The sequence below is a fragment of the Ptychodera flava genome, chromosome 1, assembly GCF_041260155.1.
Source record: "Ptychodera flava strain L36383 chromosome 1, AS_Pfla_20210202, whole genome shotgun sequence".
Lineage (NCBI taxonomy): Eukaryota > Metazoa > Hemichordata > Enteropneusta > Ptychoderidae > Ptychodera > Ptychodera flava.
Genome location: NC_091928.1, coordinates 12,175,055 through 12,192,038, shown reverse-complemented (window position 1 = coordinate 12,192,038; position 16,984 = coordinate 12,175,055). Strand labels below are relative to the sequence as shown.

Genomic DNA, 16,984 nt, shown 5'->3' with positions numbered 1-16,984 from the left:
AAAGTTGAAATCTTCCAATTTTGAGGCAAGAAATACCTTGGTATGCTGAGTATCATCATGTAAAAGTACAATTCATTGACAAAAACATCAAAACATGCCGTCACATGATTCTTTTTTATCTTTATCTTTTTCCCTGATCCCATGCCCACAGAATCTTCCACCATATTGATGTAGAGTGATCTGTAGCAGATGACTAGAGTAAACAAAAATTAGATCCATGCATCCTTCTTTCCTGTTCTTTAGAAAAGCTGGCAGCCACTGTGAATAGGATTACAGAGTATTACACTACCTGTATCAGTGGAATTATGATAGACAATGGAACAACATCTCTCATATCTTTTTTATTAGCCACAACTGATCTGTCTGGGAAAGGATTACGGGATTTCGGATCTACTCTCAATTAACCTCAATTGAGTATTAACTTGTTTTCCATGTGGGGATATGCATACCGGGTATATCAGTACTGATATGAGTGCCTGGATCTCAAATACCGGACTCTTTCACTTCCGCTTCTCTCAACAGAGAGTAAACTTTCACGGTATGATAAAAATATCTCAAATGTACGTGCATATTGCATTCGGTGGTCATAAATGAAAAGGGGCTACAGGCATATATATGCTTTCAATCTTAAAGCTCTTCATAGCTAATGCACTGTGCCATACCAGTATGTACCTAGCACACCATCAGTAAAATCCCACAATAATCAGATCAAATGCAGAACATTATATCCATGCTAATTCTGAGCAATGTGTATTGAAGGTGAAAATTGCAAGGACAACAGATACCATACATGCATCCATTCATAGACCTATTCTGTACATACAGTGAGAAATATATGTCGTAAAAGTTTACATACCGGTATACGGTTAATAAACATATTAGTTTATTACGGTACATGCAAATATAATTAAGATACCAAAATAAATGTTGTAGTAGCATATATATAGCACTGTCATTGTCATGTATTAATACCGTAGATGCAAGCATATGGTATAGAGCATATTTGCTATTAATATTTTCCCCCAACATGACCTGAAATATAGAATACTAAGGTCTAGAATGCCAAGGATAGATTTACATATGACAAACATCCAGCATATGTCACTGAAAGTTAAAATGAGGTCATCATATCTATTTTTACTGATTAAAGTGTTTGCCGCAGCCTGTTGCCAGAATGGTCCCAAAGTAGACATCACATCACAAGTGTCTGTAATTACAATCCAATGGATCTCAACAACCCGATACTGTAGTTCCGAATTCAAGCCAGCACGCCCAGTCCGCGCTTTACCACTGGCATCGCAATACTTCTGGGTTGTTCAAATCCACCTCTCTAGCATAAAGTACATAGTAAATATATTGGTGCTTTTTTTTCTAAACTGATTCCATTCTCCTCCCAAGAAAATGTGAAACAAAATTGTCTTTGGAGTGCAATCAGCTTTGGTGTATAGGTATGATCCTGGGCGAGCATAGGCGGTGAAAAAATGGATTCAAAATTTGATTTGTCATGTAAAACACCACTGGGAAAGACATTTGCAGTCAATGACAAATAAGTCCAGCTGTACGGTATGTAGCAGTCCACTTGACATGAAACATCCAAGTAACTGTCAATTACCGGTATACAAGTATTGAATTTTATCCCCTCAGGAAATCCATCATCATGACATCATTGGTAAAATGGTAAAAGGTGGCTCATTATTGTTCCCTGGTGATCAAGCCATCTGTAAAATTACTATGTCAAGTATTTCAAAGATGGAATGGAACATCCGCTATAGCGTATATTGCAGATGAAAATTTTCCATATCACGTTTCAGTTTGCTTGTTATCTACCTCTTATTTCAGTCCATTTCACCATAATTGCCAGCGACAGATTTGACGCCCGACTGATCTGCAGCATATACGCACACCTCACTTTCAACATTCCCTGATCACCGATACTCCATTTCCGACCAATTACATGGTTGATTCATCCATGAATCAGTGCTAAATTACTGTCTTATTGCAATTGTTCTGTAAAAATCACCCAATTATTTATCAAGTAAGCCATTGATCCACTAATGAACCACTTCCCCTGTGTACGGGTCATCACCTGTAAATCACTATTATCAAGATTGTCATCAGTGCTTCAATTCATTTTATCAACCCTCCACTCTGAATGTATAAAATCTCTGCTCACATCCTTGCTTACCAATTTCAACTTCCAACATCCATCAATTTCTTCTTTTTTCAACCTTTATCAATCTGATACACAATCTAATCTGGCTCCGTCTCTAGTAAACTGTCTTATCTATACCTTCAATTACCAGATGTCATCCTATCAGTATCAATTTGTTTTGCGATCCAGCCTGGCTGCATCCATCAATTGGTGCACAGATCTGCCATCCATCCATCCATCCATCCATCTAGCCATCCCTCCTTTCATCCATCCCTCCTTCCATCAAACCATCCACTAAATCATCCGCCAATAGACTCCCCAATCTGTCACACCACCCATTGATCCATCTATCTTTAATCTACAGTACCTATCATACCATCCACCCATCAATCATGCAACCCACGAATAAAATCATCAATCATCTACCCACCTACCAATCCATCTATAATTGTCACAGTTACATACCCTTCCAACCTATGGTATAGCTCAAATACCATCAATAAAACTTCATGTGCTATGTAGTAAAGAGCCAGTAATGCTAATTTTTGATGATTTTTCACTATTTTTGTTTTTAATGACAACCATAATTTCTTGTTCTACTCCCCAAAGCATGTTGATATAGTACACAGTATTCAGCTCGTCAACTCAGGCTGTACTTGTGTAAACTGCACTATTATCGTTGACAACGTGAATTCTGGTCCGGACTAGAATTCAAATGTAAATAATAACTATGTTTCATACATATAAATGCTATATTAACAAGCTTAATGGTGGGTGTTTCAACATTCTTTGAGAGTAAAATAAAAACTTTGCAATTTACATACAAAATAAATATAAAAAAATCATCAAAAGTTAGCATGACTGACCCTTTAAAATCTACTGATAATTTTACTCACTGATATTCACACAAATCGATCTTTCAATGGGTCCTGAAAATTCATACTGGCAATAAAATGCATTGCACACCCACAATCAATCATGTACATAATATATATAGACGTTCTGGTGATCATATTGCCAACACACCACTGTGAAAAATGAAATATAAGAACTACTTTATATATTTTTTCTCCATAACTCGACATTCAAACAGTGAGACCTTATTTACAGCTTATAAAATTGTCCCCTTTTAATATTCCCAAGCCTCGACTCCCAGCAATTGCGAGTTAAAACCAAGGATTAAACAAGGCTTCCCCTGTTGAAAACATCCTAGCACACAAAAAAGCTATTTACAGCAAGCACTCGGACCGAATCAATCGCCACATTCCGCTGCTAACAATCACAGTAAATATGTCAGGTCAGAAGTTATGGAACACAATCACGTTGAATCTAAAAGCTTCCAGCCTACTGATTCAATATATAAGACACCGAAGGAATTTCAGCAATTTTCTACAATCACTCGGCTGGCAGGTGCAGCCTAGCCTACTAATACTGGTATAATAGCCCTCTCAACTGTATTGACATCAGAGGGGGGTCCCATATCGATGACCCGATCCCCTAGTTGCCATGGTAACAGCTGTTCCGTTGACAAAGCTACTTCAATGGTTAAAATCTTTGTGTTTAAAATGAGTCACTGACCAGAACTATAAATGGAGCATTTTGTATTTTTCCTTGCTGACATCAGTTTTAAGAAAGAAGTCATAATAGCCTCCTAACGGAATGCGTCTGGCTCAACAGAAATCAAATGAATTTCTGATATTCCATGCACCATAAAGCAAAGTCCTACAAAGTGTTATTTATATTTTTTCACACAATAAAATCAATTATTAAAACTTGTGTTTCTTACACAAAGTTTTCCAGAATCCAGAATTGTCCCTAACTTTAAGTCTGAAATAATTCATTTGAGAGGTATGATAATGATGATTTACCATGTGTGAGATTCTTGGGAATTTAAAAGTTTTTGTCATCACTTGCAAGTTACTAAGGCTTCGTATTCTTTTTTTGCAACATGATGGACTATACTGGTATACACAGGTATATGTATTTTCATACATATATACTTGAAAGTTACTAATGACAGCAGCAGGTGGCCATGCAAACTTCACAGATCAAATTCATTGTACAATAAAAGTCTGAATGAGCGATGTCCTGACATTGTCTCCGCATAGTTGGAACTCGGATTGGTGTCTGCGGGATAGAAATATGCATAGGTATAAGCCCATGGAGGGGATGCCGTGGCTATGAATGTGCAATCACGGTTGATACCTGACACTTTAAAAATCCACAGATGTTCCTTTTGACACTAACGGTCTGGCTTTTCCCCTCATTAAAGCATAAATTCATTCCTCGGAAAACCAGCTATTCAGCAGAATCGGCAAGAACACTTGCAAAACATGGTGGGACGTCCATCGTAAAAACGTGCGGCTTTTGTAGTCATAATAAATGCCTGCATGGTGTTCCCTAGGGTGAAACAAATTATGGCCAGCGTGCTCACAATCTCTCTCGGTGGGCACTCCTATGGCGAGACCATTTACAGGGATGACTGATGCAGACAAGCTTGACTTCAATGATGAGCCAAGGACGAGTCCTGTTCAGAGCTCTGTAGGAAAGTGAACACTCTGTGTGGGCTACTTTTTCCCTGATGACAGCCTTTGTACCGGTACTCTTTTGAAAACTACAAACACTGAAAATCTTCAATTTAATTCCCTTGATATTTGCGGCTCAAATTCGATAAAAGACGGGATTTTCCATACAGTTAGAATTTCTATAGTATAACCCACATCTTTATACACATACAAAGATTAAGAAATGCAAAAAGATGGGTCTACAGGACTTCCATCAGGGAATGTAAATTTATGTATGTTTTTGATGAACATGCATAAAGGCTGTCAGACTAAGATAATACAGTCTGACTTGCAAATCGTCTTTGTCTCATCATGGACGACACTACATCAAAAACTACCATTTATATCTTTTTCAAGAGCTGCAGTACTCCCTTGTGAGTTTTTAGTCACTGACTTCATGGCCAAACCTACCGGTATGGATAATAGGTCTGGAAAGTGACTAAAGTACAAAAGACAAGTGCTGTAAGTGGGTTAATCCAGCAGTACCCTATGAGCTGGATATTTTCCCACAATTGGGAGACCCCTTTCAGGCAAACACTCACGTAGAATTTTCCTTCCTTCCAAAGTTTTCCACCACAGCAATGAGCACCAAAGTGCCTATTGACAGTTTACACTGATGATGGTTAAAAACACTGAGTGACATCTGTGATATGGTGGCAACAGAGAAGAGATCTGAATTTGGTTGGATGAAAGCAATCTTTCACATACACTAAATCGATGGAGTTACCAATAGAATGGATGGGACCGTCATAAATTCATCAAAGTTTTAGAGGATTATCACAGTTGTATTCTAATTGTAAACAAAAAGTGTACAAGAAGGAATTGGTTAAACAGAATTCCAACAAAGAAGTGTATATTCACTACAATGCTGGTACACATGCTACCGAAACTGGTACAATGTAACTCAAATTAAAGCCCTACACAACAGCTATACATTATACTCCGTCACTGTTCACAGAAAAATTATCATATATGCCCCAAGCATTTCTGTATAAGTTAATAGCTAGCTGAACATAATTTGGAACAAAAACACTTCTATATCATACATGTACATGCATCAAGATATTTGGAATGATGCTCTCAAAAACCTGATTCTCATCATGTCTTAAGGATACCTTTCAACTAGGTAAATTACCGTATAATGCTGTATATCAGAAGATTGCACATTGGTCTGAATATCTCTCAAAAATTGTGTACTGACCAATGCCATCACAGTTTGGGACTCCAACAGCTATCGCTAAGAAATATAACAATCATGACAATAGCCAATACTGAGGAGTTGCAGGCCTATGAATAAACACTCCTTAATTAATGAGCAAATGATCAGTAGCTGTGAAAGTATACACTGTCAATGAAATTCTAAAGACAAGATATAGCACATGGTTTTTGGTGTTTTTTCACACCTAGAAATTCTACCATGCGTCAGATTTCAAGTCAAAAACTGGATGGCGCTGAGTGCTCACAAAATTACGATCACGCACTGCCATAAATATTAAAACACAACTGCCATGACAACTTACCAACAGACTGAAAGGTAAACATTCCCCACCACCAGCAGCATACAGACTATATGTGTGAGCCGCTATTTTGAACCAGTCAAACGAAAATCCACCCAAAACACTGCAAAAAGCTACCAGCGGGAGCTCTTCTGTGAGACACAAAGGCGGGTTTAAAACTGAGAAGATAAACTGTGCCACAAAGACTATTATTGATTTCCACATAAATTTTTGTCTCTACCCGGCTGATTACATTACCTTGGGTTGTGTTCCTTGTTCACCGGATATTGATTTCTGGATCTACAATACAGCTTTGCCCAGCCTCCGTACCGTCCCAACTCCGGCTAAACACTGGTTAATTCTGTTCGGGGCACAATTAAGTGTACGGTATTAAAATGTATGAGGATTTAAGCTGACTCATGCATATAGCAGGTATACGTAGGCATGCGGAGCTTTCAGCTTTCTCGGCACTGGCTTTGATGAACCAGCTTGTTTGGCTTTGACAGTAATATGCAAGGAACTGCCGAGCACAATGGATAAAAGACTTGGCGAAGCCCTATTAAGTCTACTCACGCAAGTGTGAAAAACCACAATGATATGGAAAGTAGGCAAAGCCACAAAGGGATCGTTCTTGAGACCCGAGAATAGAAACAATTGCGTCTGTTGCTTCTGACGCACCTGTCTTAGAGGATTAACGGTCGGCCAGGGATAAAAATAAAAGTGGTAATGGGGGTCTCTACGGGAGGGTGCCAGTGATTTCAGTTGCAGGTGGGAATCGCAAAACAAAACAGATGTAAAATAATTTAACGGGTGTCACTGGTTTGATTAATTGGCCCTTGTTTGGCAAGGTTGAGAGGCTATCTATTTACTCATCAAGCCTTCATTCCCCAGCCTGCACTGTAAACAGTTATGACAGTTATAGTCTGCAGTCTTACTTATACAGTCTTATGTGAAATCTGATTACATTACTCTAGGCTGTTTCAAATCTGATTAAGGTGTTTTCAACTCGGAGGTATTTCTCCTTGTAGGGACCACGAAAACAAACACAAGATTTTATTCAAATGTGTGGAAGGTACGACACATCACCCCTCCACTGGGTTATCATATCCAATTCTTCAAGATGCCGGTTCCCCTGCTGCCCCCATCCACAGATCTCAGCTGAGTTCACGCTGATCGATGAGCTCTCCATTATCTCGGCCACCCCATCAAATCATGACTTCTAATGGCCAGGTACAATACACTGACCCAATCAGGGAAAAACAATGGCCATTGTCTTTTTTTCTTGGTCCCATTGTCCTGCTCTTGTTTTTGCAATATTAGCATTAGCAGTGTTGTGTTCCACCGATCAATAACAATTACAGCTTCCCCCTGGAAGAGCCTGACTGCTAATTACTTTAAACAGACATACGGTACACCAACCATGCTTGATTCTGACCGTCACTCATATGTCCACATTTTTTCTATGCTGAACAGAATACATACATCACTCTTCTCCTGTTCCAACACTGGCATACCTTTTTTGCATACCTACCCTAAAGCGGCTAATTTACCTGTTGCATATCATTATATACTCTGCAATTATTACACGGCTAATTACGTCTCCAGCATGTCTCCAAATTTCACTGTTGCATAACAAATGTGGCGACTATACCTCCATTTTCAGGTTTGTCTTTTGTTGTGGTTGTCTTTTTTTTATCCCCCTTCATTAACCTGGAGCTTGCATTGTGTTTAATTTCTTTGCATACAGGACAGTTAATTACAAAACAGCTAATTACATAGTTTAACCCTCCTGAAGGAATTAATAGTGATCAACTCCAGTGAAATGCAAACTGAGCAATTTGGCAAGATTCTTCTGACCGCAGATGAGATCATGATATCATATCAAAAGCTTCCGACCCATCAAAATGCTAGGTTTTAAAGTTTGACAGAAAAACAAAATCTTGAAAGTTTATTTATTTATAAAGCAATAACACAAATCCTTCATAACCAGCCAATGTCTATATATAACACCTGTATTCTGATAGCTTGGACTTTGAGGCCCAGCTCAATTGTGTATAATTTTGTTTGGCTTTAGTAAACATCACAAAGTCAGATGGAATCTTCAACAATTAGGATTTCTATTGAATACAAATTCTTTTCTTGTTTATCTTATCATGTTTTTCTTATATCTGAATTGTTCATTGTCACTGTTGAAGGAGAGTGTCCGGTCAATATGATATTTCTCGGATTTCACCAATTGTTACATATAACTGTATGGGCTACAGAGGTTCTATGCAATCAAACAAATTGCAATCAAGACATCAATATCCCTATTGTCGGTATTTTTCTTTTATACACAATTCTTTACCACAGTATTGGAGTTGGCAGTGGCTCTGTACAGTAAAGAAATCCTGGATCCCAGATGAAATGGATAGAGATGTGCATTCAGTGTAAAACTATCAAAACATGTGCCTTACATTCCATAAATATATACTGAATTTCTTGAAATCAAAACTGCAACCACTTTCATATTACTTTGCATATATATACATACATATATATAATATCTATCTATCTATCTATCTATCTATCTATCTATCTATCTATCTATCTATCTATATATATATATATATATATATATATATATATATATATATATATATATATATATATATATATATATATATATATATATATACCGGTTTAAAAGCTTGACAAAATTTACTACAGCTGTAGCACATTTTGGAATACACTCAAATCAACACTGCCCCCCCCACCCCACCCCTATGAAAAATGCTGACCCTATGTGCTGCATTTGACAAGTTCCACGTCACTGCCTGCTTTCTGAAATACAGCACTTTGACTTCTGCATTTTGATAATAAAATTTACATAACACTAACTAGGGAGAATTTATAGATCCATCAAATGAAACGACTGCACTCAAAATTTCAACTGAGCTAATTTTAAATTGCTTCTAATCAGTATAGAAATACTGGTATAAGACTTCCATAAATTTGTTAGTAATATCTGAAGTAAGGCATGACATGCTGGGTTTTAAAGTTCCCTTTTCCCCAAAGAGTAAATGTTTGTCTTGACAAACAATGTGCAAAACAAAGTGAAGATTAATATGCTCATTGAAATTTTCACTATAATTGTCATGACTCTATTCTGTTATTCATTTATTTTTTGTTGTAATCTCAAGGAAGACTGCGATAATATTCTGTGAGGGTACACGTGAAAGCCATAAAATAACAAGAAGGTTCTTAAAGCAATAACACCCCGCCCCTTCGACCCGACCAGAGCATATACCAGTACATACATGAGCCATTGCATTCTATTAATAATTCTCAATATTGGCATCGATAACCTCCACCTGTTGCAGTCTATCACTTACATAACCAAGCATTAACAGATATAATTTTCAGAAGGGTATCCCATTCATTAGCACCACTGTGACTGACATGTGGCTCTCTTAATTAATTTTAACACTGTTTAATAAAATGCACCTGCACGAGAAAATTGTTGAATCCTCAGTGAATGTTGCAAAATTTTGTTACTAAATTTTTTACGATGATTTTGGGTAAGCCATAATATGAGGTTGATTAAAGTACATTGTACATCATGGAAAATTTGATGCGGCAATTAAAATAAATTTGGAAAAAACAAAAAGCGATTTCCATTGCATAAATGACTGCCCAAGTTGAAATTAACTGTGTAACTCTATTGTAATAAAGGCAGGTATGAGGGATTAACATAACAAAAATTCTTTGACAGTTTGCACAGTTTTTGGCGATGGATGAACCATTCCATCAGGAAACTTGGAGTACTGCCAAAATATATGAAGAATTGCAGCAAGAATACTGATAAGCAGTTAAATCATAAGAATGCAGAACATGATAAGAAATATTGATTAAACTCTTATCTGGGCCAATGGTTTTTCCTCACCTATTTCCACCGATGTCTCCAAGAGCATTTGCTGGGTTTTTGTTTGTAGAAATAGGTATTCAATTTCTAAGCACAGTACTTGCAATATTGATTATTTGATGTAATTGCTGCACTACATAATCAAATATTGTTTTAACACATGATTACATCATCAGCTCTCCTGACATTGCTAATTGTGTTAATCGCTGTCAGTAATTAAATTCTTTTGTTGTACTGTGTGTACAATGCACAATAACCCTGTTTGAAGCTTGACCATGTAAAATATTACTTGCAGCCTACAAAAGTGATAATTGATGAAAAGATATATCAAAAAATAAGTGATAGGGTGTAAAGACTATAAATATATAATGACATCGAAAAATTATTGATAACAGCCACAAGGTTTTGATGCTTAAACTAATCTAGTTGTGTCATTGTTTTCCATTGAAAGCTTGTACATCTGCATTTAGCATTATCAGGTAACAGCTGACAACATGTACCATATTATTATTAACACAATGATTATACAATTCAAAGTTTAGAAAATTCTCAGTGACTTTTGCAAGTGGAAGAAAGTGTTTTGTTACAGTATGTTTTTTTTCTGCTTGACGAGTGAGAATAAGAACTATTTTTTTTCCACTTCTGATAGTAGCAGTACCCTTGAACCACATTAGTGAAAAATATTACCAAAGATATCTATCAGTATATCTCTTGGTATGCTAGTATCTGATCTCAGAAAATTCCTCTACCTACAAACAACCGATCCCATAAGTTCCACCGTCTGAATAATGTCATACCAATATGTCTGACAACAAATAAAATACTGCAATTAATGTTTTATTCATCGCATATGAGCAAGCCATGTGAGTGTTTCCGAGTCACATATACCACTCTAGGCAATTACAACATCCCAAACATACTGACCGTATAATTGCATTCTACATTGGATATTCCATACCATACCGTATGTCATATCATGATGGTGACTGTAATAGAAATGCAATACTCCTAATTTTTACAAGCAATTATATTTCATGAGTAATTCTTTGGCGTGTATAATCGAACTAACAAAGTCAAATAGATTACCACATCTTCCCAGCTAACACTGCACTTTTTGCCTTTCACCAATATACGGTACAGTATGGAAATTATGAATTTCTGTTTGGAAATGAGTCTTAAAATAAAGAAAAACTTACACTAGCTTGTCAGATGAAACTAATAGATTTTTACCTAAAACTTTCATTTCTATATTTTCTATTCTTAATAAAAGATTTTGACTTTTCATAGTTGACTGGATCAGTGTATCATAACAAAGTATCATGATTGGATATATGATATCAGGGTTCTCAACTCTTTTTCCAGAAATCTATTCATATGTGAATAACTATATAAAAGAATACATTTTCACAACAACATAATATGCAAATTATCTATTGTTGTGTAAATTGGTTGTCCCTCTGTATTTCCAAGCCATCGAAAACACCGGATTTAAATTTTCATCAGTGAATAAATACAAAAATAAACACGGTCAGCAGACTTCTGATAAAAACGCTACAACATCATTAATTTCTGGAATAGTTTTCAAAAATATACTCACAGTCCAATGCTTATCATTTAACTGAAGTATTTACAATCCTTTAACAATGATTTTACTTACACTTTACAAGAATAATTATATTTGTTCACATAGGATTGGATGGATTCAGGACTATACATTCCTCTGATATTGATCGACACACCAGAAAGCTATCATGATACAATTATCATGTGAGTTGATTTCTTTTGGGTTTTTTCTTTTTTTTTTTTCTTTTTTTTTTTTATTTAAATGGTAGAAAATGCATGGTTTATTGCCGGTAGATATACCAGTACTTTTAAACATTTCCCTTTTTTTATAATCTCTCCAGCCATCTGTTACCTCAATTGGAACATGAAAAACCATATAGTTGTGCTAATAATTCGGATTAGCTTTGATACAAATGTTGACATGATCAAATAGATTTGATAATAAAAGAAAATACAATGTATCAAATTCACAGTGGGGTAATGACCATGGGTTCAGGTTGCCATACTGCAAGATAATACCAGCATGACTCATTTGCATAAAAAATTTAAATTTTGATTGGTTCAACAAGCAAATGTAACCTCACATCTCAAATTGAACTATCAAAAACTCAATCAGCTGCTCTCATTACTTGCCTATTGTTCAGTAATGGGAGGGCTGGGTCATTAATTTTTAAGAGGTAAATTGTTCGTTTTCCTTCATTCAATTCGGGTCAAATTGAACAAAACTGCACTGGCACTGAGTTCATAATCATTATAGCAGGTGAAATCGCCATTAAACAACATCTGGGAATTCTATCATAATTCCCTTAATTAAGAGGACTAAAATTGCTTTCTCTGGCCTTATTTTTGTGAATTTCGAGTGAATCTTGAAGATCGGTAAAATTGATAAGCATCCATGCTGAAATTGGTCAATAAGATATACCAGAATCTAACCCTGCATTGCAGCTTACATATAACAGGATCTGTAGCGCTACACGACAGCTTACAGACAGAAATATGTTGGGAAATTTGAACTAAAAGCTGCTCTGATATGCTGCAAAGTGCATTTACCTTTGTATACTGCAAGATTGACGTAAGTTCGATAACATTATAATTATATATCAAACACAAGCAGATACTATGTGTTAACAATTAGTTTTGAAAAGGTATAAATTTCATTTCTTCTTGACATAAAATCATACAGAGGTCACATTAGTCTCTTTCATTCAGGGCCTACAACAATACCAGTGATAAAATACACTTTGCTGATCAAAGGATGTGTACTAAGTGACTATACAACATTGACAAAATAGCAATTTACCCTGACCATGACAGGCTATGTCAAGTGCTGGTACATTAGCTTTTAAACCGACTTGAAAGACGTACAACACTCTACAACAAACTAAACTGGAAAAAAGAAAATTCAACATCAAATCCTTGCCCTTATCACAGCAAAGCTATTACAGAGAGGTCTTAGACTCAATATTGGTCAAGGCGCATACTAATGTAGCAGGAGTTTCCCAGTACTGGGTATAGCTATATAACAGCCTGACAAAATTATCTATAGCACATGTCAAGTGGAGCAAACACTGTGTGATACAGTAATGAATTCCAAAATTCCAGAAAAATTGTAAGAGGATTCAATCCAGGGCAGGGTGTGGCAGATGCATGTGGCTTATTTGATAAACATTGTCCATTAGATGGTTGCAATGGTCAACTTGAACAATCCAGATATTATCATAATCCTACAAGCAAAACATATGCAACAGATATAGGTCTCATAAAAAACATGTTCAGTGCTTCAAAGGCTGGTATATTAGCACGGATGGAATTCTAGGCAATCTTCATATGTATGTAGACAAACTTATCAGAAGATAGGTAGGACACATAATATTCCTTTCAGACTAGGACGGATTGAAAATATTTCAACAACTCACGAGACCTATCAGTGTGGAATGAACTAAAAATGGGGGTTAAACATTTTTACCAGTGTGATGTCTTGAAAGTAATATACGCAAACTGTGCCAGATGGAAAGAAAATCAAGCTGATACTAGAAAACAAGCTGAAACCCTTCACCCCTATTTTCCTGAACATAGTTTCACCCGTCCTAATGGAAACGATGGGGTTGTAACACAGTGCAGCAGTGAAAGGGTTACAAATACTGACCTTCGCTTACATGTACCATACAGATTCATAGTTGAAACACTTGTTTTCTAGCTATGAATACACACAAGAAGGCCAGAGGAAATTCATTTCCCATGTGATTGGGTGGAGCAAAGAGTGAAAACCGAGCCTGGCCTGTACATTAGATTTGACAACTCAATACAAAACTACCCAAGGGTGAAGGCTACGGCTGATGCTTGCAACAGTAGCACCGTCTCAGGTTTTGTCTGCCGAGATAAATTACCCTTGCTGTTGAACTAGCCTCCACTCAAAAAGTGGCAAGGACAAAACAGGCAATGATCTTGAACAGGTTGTTCACACTTGACTTCAAGTAAGGAGTGGAGTGGCAGGACCCTGGTGATGTGGGAATGTCGGTGTTTCTGCAGAAACACTGAATTGTCATAGCCACACTGGAGGAGCTGCTCATAATAAATGTTGTATTTCAAACAGACTGTGGGACAATTTCTATTTTCTCTGTCATAAATACATGAGATGGTGTATATTTTCTCACCACTTTTTAAGTCTTCTTAGCTGTAATTTTTGATGTATCAACTATGTTTACTCTGTCTGTAAAATACAGTTTCACAGTTTCACTCCCAAAATAAACGCACAACCTGTATGCATTCATATTATAATGTCCAATGTTGTTATTTAGATTTCTTGATTTCAGTATGGACAATTATTCACTTAGGGATGGACCATTAGACCTTGGGAGAGGGGGTGGTCACAATGAAATTGTGAAAAGTTTTTTTTTACTATTGTAAATTTCTGAATTTTTTTTTTTTCCAATTGAGATTAGCTGTGCAAATTTTTTTTTTCAGAGTAAATTTTCAGATTTATAATTTTTTTTAGTTCGTCGCTGTCTGAAGATAAAGAGGGCAAAGATGTGGTGCCAAGCACCACAAGCGGCCACGCAAGCGGTCACGGGGGGGGGGGGGAGGTCAGGAGAGGGGTGTCCCCCTGCTGCTGTTGGAGCTTTTGAAAAATAGAGATTAAAATGGTGTTATCTGGTGGCACTTGGGGAGTATTTTTGCGGGGGGAGGTCAGGAGAGGGGTGTCCCCCTGCTGCTGTTGGAGCTTTTGAAAAATAGAGATATAAATGGTGTTATTTGGTGGCACTTTGGGAGCATTTTTTTTGGATTACACATCTTCCTCTGAAACATGGTCTTCTTGCTCCTCAGTAGCTTCCTATAGTTTTGAAAATTGACTATTTTGGTTTCCTGGCTTCCCTTTCTACTTACTGCGTGGTGAAATGCCTACATTCACCCCACCAAACATCATGCATATCTCATGATTTACAATTGATTTTGACAAGCTGAGAAGCTAAAATAAGCTAAATAATATAGTTAAATTTGCATATTTGTGTTTTTAGAGCAATTGTTGCCCTTTTTTGATCAAAACATCTATTTCTCTGTAGCAGCATGCCCAAATTGATTGGATGTGTATAGATGTGTTGAAATTTCAATATTTGTCTTTTTAGGGCAATTTATGCCATTCATGGTCAAAAAATTTGTATTCTCTGAAAGGGGTTGTCCAATTCCTTGAAATTTGCTACACAAAAACGATTATTCATGCAGATTTATTCAGTATTTGCTATCGAGAAACTTTCAAAGTTCAACCCTTTTGTGTGTTTTTGTGTTGGGATTTGTTGGATAGATGGCATTCTACGTAGTGTATTGTTGAATGTTAAAACATGTGTTGCTGTTGTTTTTTGAGGCTGTTTTTTGAGAAAAAAAATTGAAAATGCCTTTTTAAAAGCAAAATAATACATAATGACTTGATATGTTGTTTTATCATTGTTGACGTGTTTCTACTTGTTCACCCATTCTTGCATTCATCATTGCAATAAAATGCTGTGAAAAAAATGAAACTGATGTGGCCTGCATCTGTTTACCTTGATCTTAAAAGGCAAATACAACTTTCTATCTTGACAACCATACCATAGTTTCAATGTTTTACCTAGTGTACCTGCTTGGTTTGTATGCAGGAACAAGTAGAAAACAGGCTCTATAATTTCATAATTTTCAAGTGATCAGAATACAAAAGTCCTGAAAAGATAAGATAATCACAACTTCCAGTATAAGGGATACAGTCACTCTAAATGTATAAATTAAAATTAAAAATGTGCCAGAAGGATGTACTAAAAATACAGAAAGTTGCTTTCTGTCGGTAAAATCTAAAAAAAATTCAAAATTTTAAAGACTTTTGCAGATTTTTTTTTTACGCCTTTGTCTTCTTATTTATTTTTTTTTTTATTTTGCAAACTAGTTTGAAAATTTTTTTTTTTCCTAACTTTCTGCTCTGAAATTTTTTTTTTTTCTGTTTTTGACCACCCCCCCTCCCAAGATCTAATGGTCCATCCCTTATCAAAAGTACCATTCACTGTACACTGTGTGTTGTATACTGTATGCAAAACCAAAACTTTATCTTTTAATGAACCTTGGAGATAAGATTAAGAAAAATGCACTTGTTTATAAGTTAACAGAAATAACAAAGAATGAATTAATCTATAGGAATCTACTATCAACAGTTACACTGCTATAGTGCCTCACAAAATATTCTTGCGTCAGTGAACAATCCATTGATTGAAAAATTTTAAGAAGTATACAAGATTATGAAAGGGACGGCAACTAGTAGATATTATTAGCAAGATAAATTACATGTATACTCTTACACCATATCAAAAGTAAACATCCCATTTCCAAATCCCACACATTAATGTGTATAAGACAATCTGGACAGAACAATCTACATAAAAGAATAGCTAGTAATACCTGATCATGAGCCCAATAACTGCATGAATTTTGTTTGTCTCTGAAATGATAAAATGTACTTTGATTGTTAAATTAAATGACGAAATTTCATCAAGCTTTCCTTTCACTTCATTGTTGTCTTCGTTCAAATTGCTAATTACTTGTTCTTGAAATTGCCAACCAATTGAGAATTTACAACCCTATTGTCTGTGCTATAAAATCAATCCATTCATCTGGAGTGTCCCTTAGAGTGGTGCAACTTCAAGCAAGAGGTTTGTAGAACAGGTCTATCCAGTAATCCTGTAACTTAAACTACTATTTTTTCTTTTAGTATTGAAATATTTCACCAAGATTTTTTGTACAGACATTCACTTATAGTCTTGTGCTTCATTAGTGATTTCATTTCAAA

The 16,984-nt window shown here is 36.0% G+C and overlaps 1 protein-coding gene across 4 annotated transcripts in view; it reads right to left on the bottom strand.

Moving 5' to 3' along the window:
• The window catches only part of LOC139130235 (ras association domain-containing protein 8-like), a 41,543-nt gene that overhangs the window by 23,202 nt on the left and 1,357 nt on the right, over positions 1 to 16,984 (bottom strand). Inside the window, exon 2 of one of the 4 annotated variants that reach the window (XM_070695994.1) lies at positions 6,471 to 6,573. The exons of 2 other annotated variants lie outside the window; for them this stretch is intronic. The gene's annotated coding sequence lies outside the window, so the exon portion shown is untranslated. Of the gene's footprint in view, positions 1 to 6,236; positions 6,362 to 6,470; positions 6,574 to 16,984 lie in introns of those variants that run through there. One more of the 4 variants, XM_070696002.1, reaches the window with a different exon arrangement.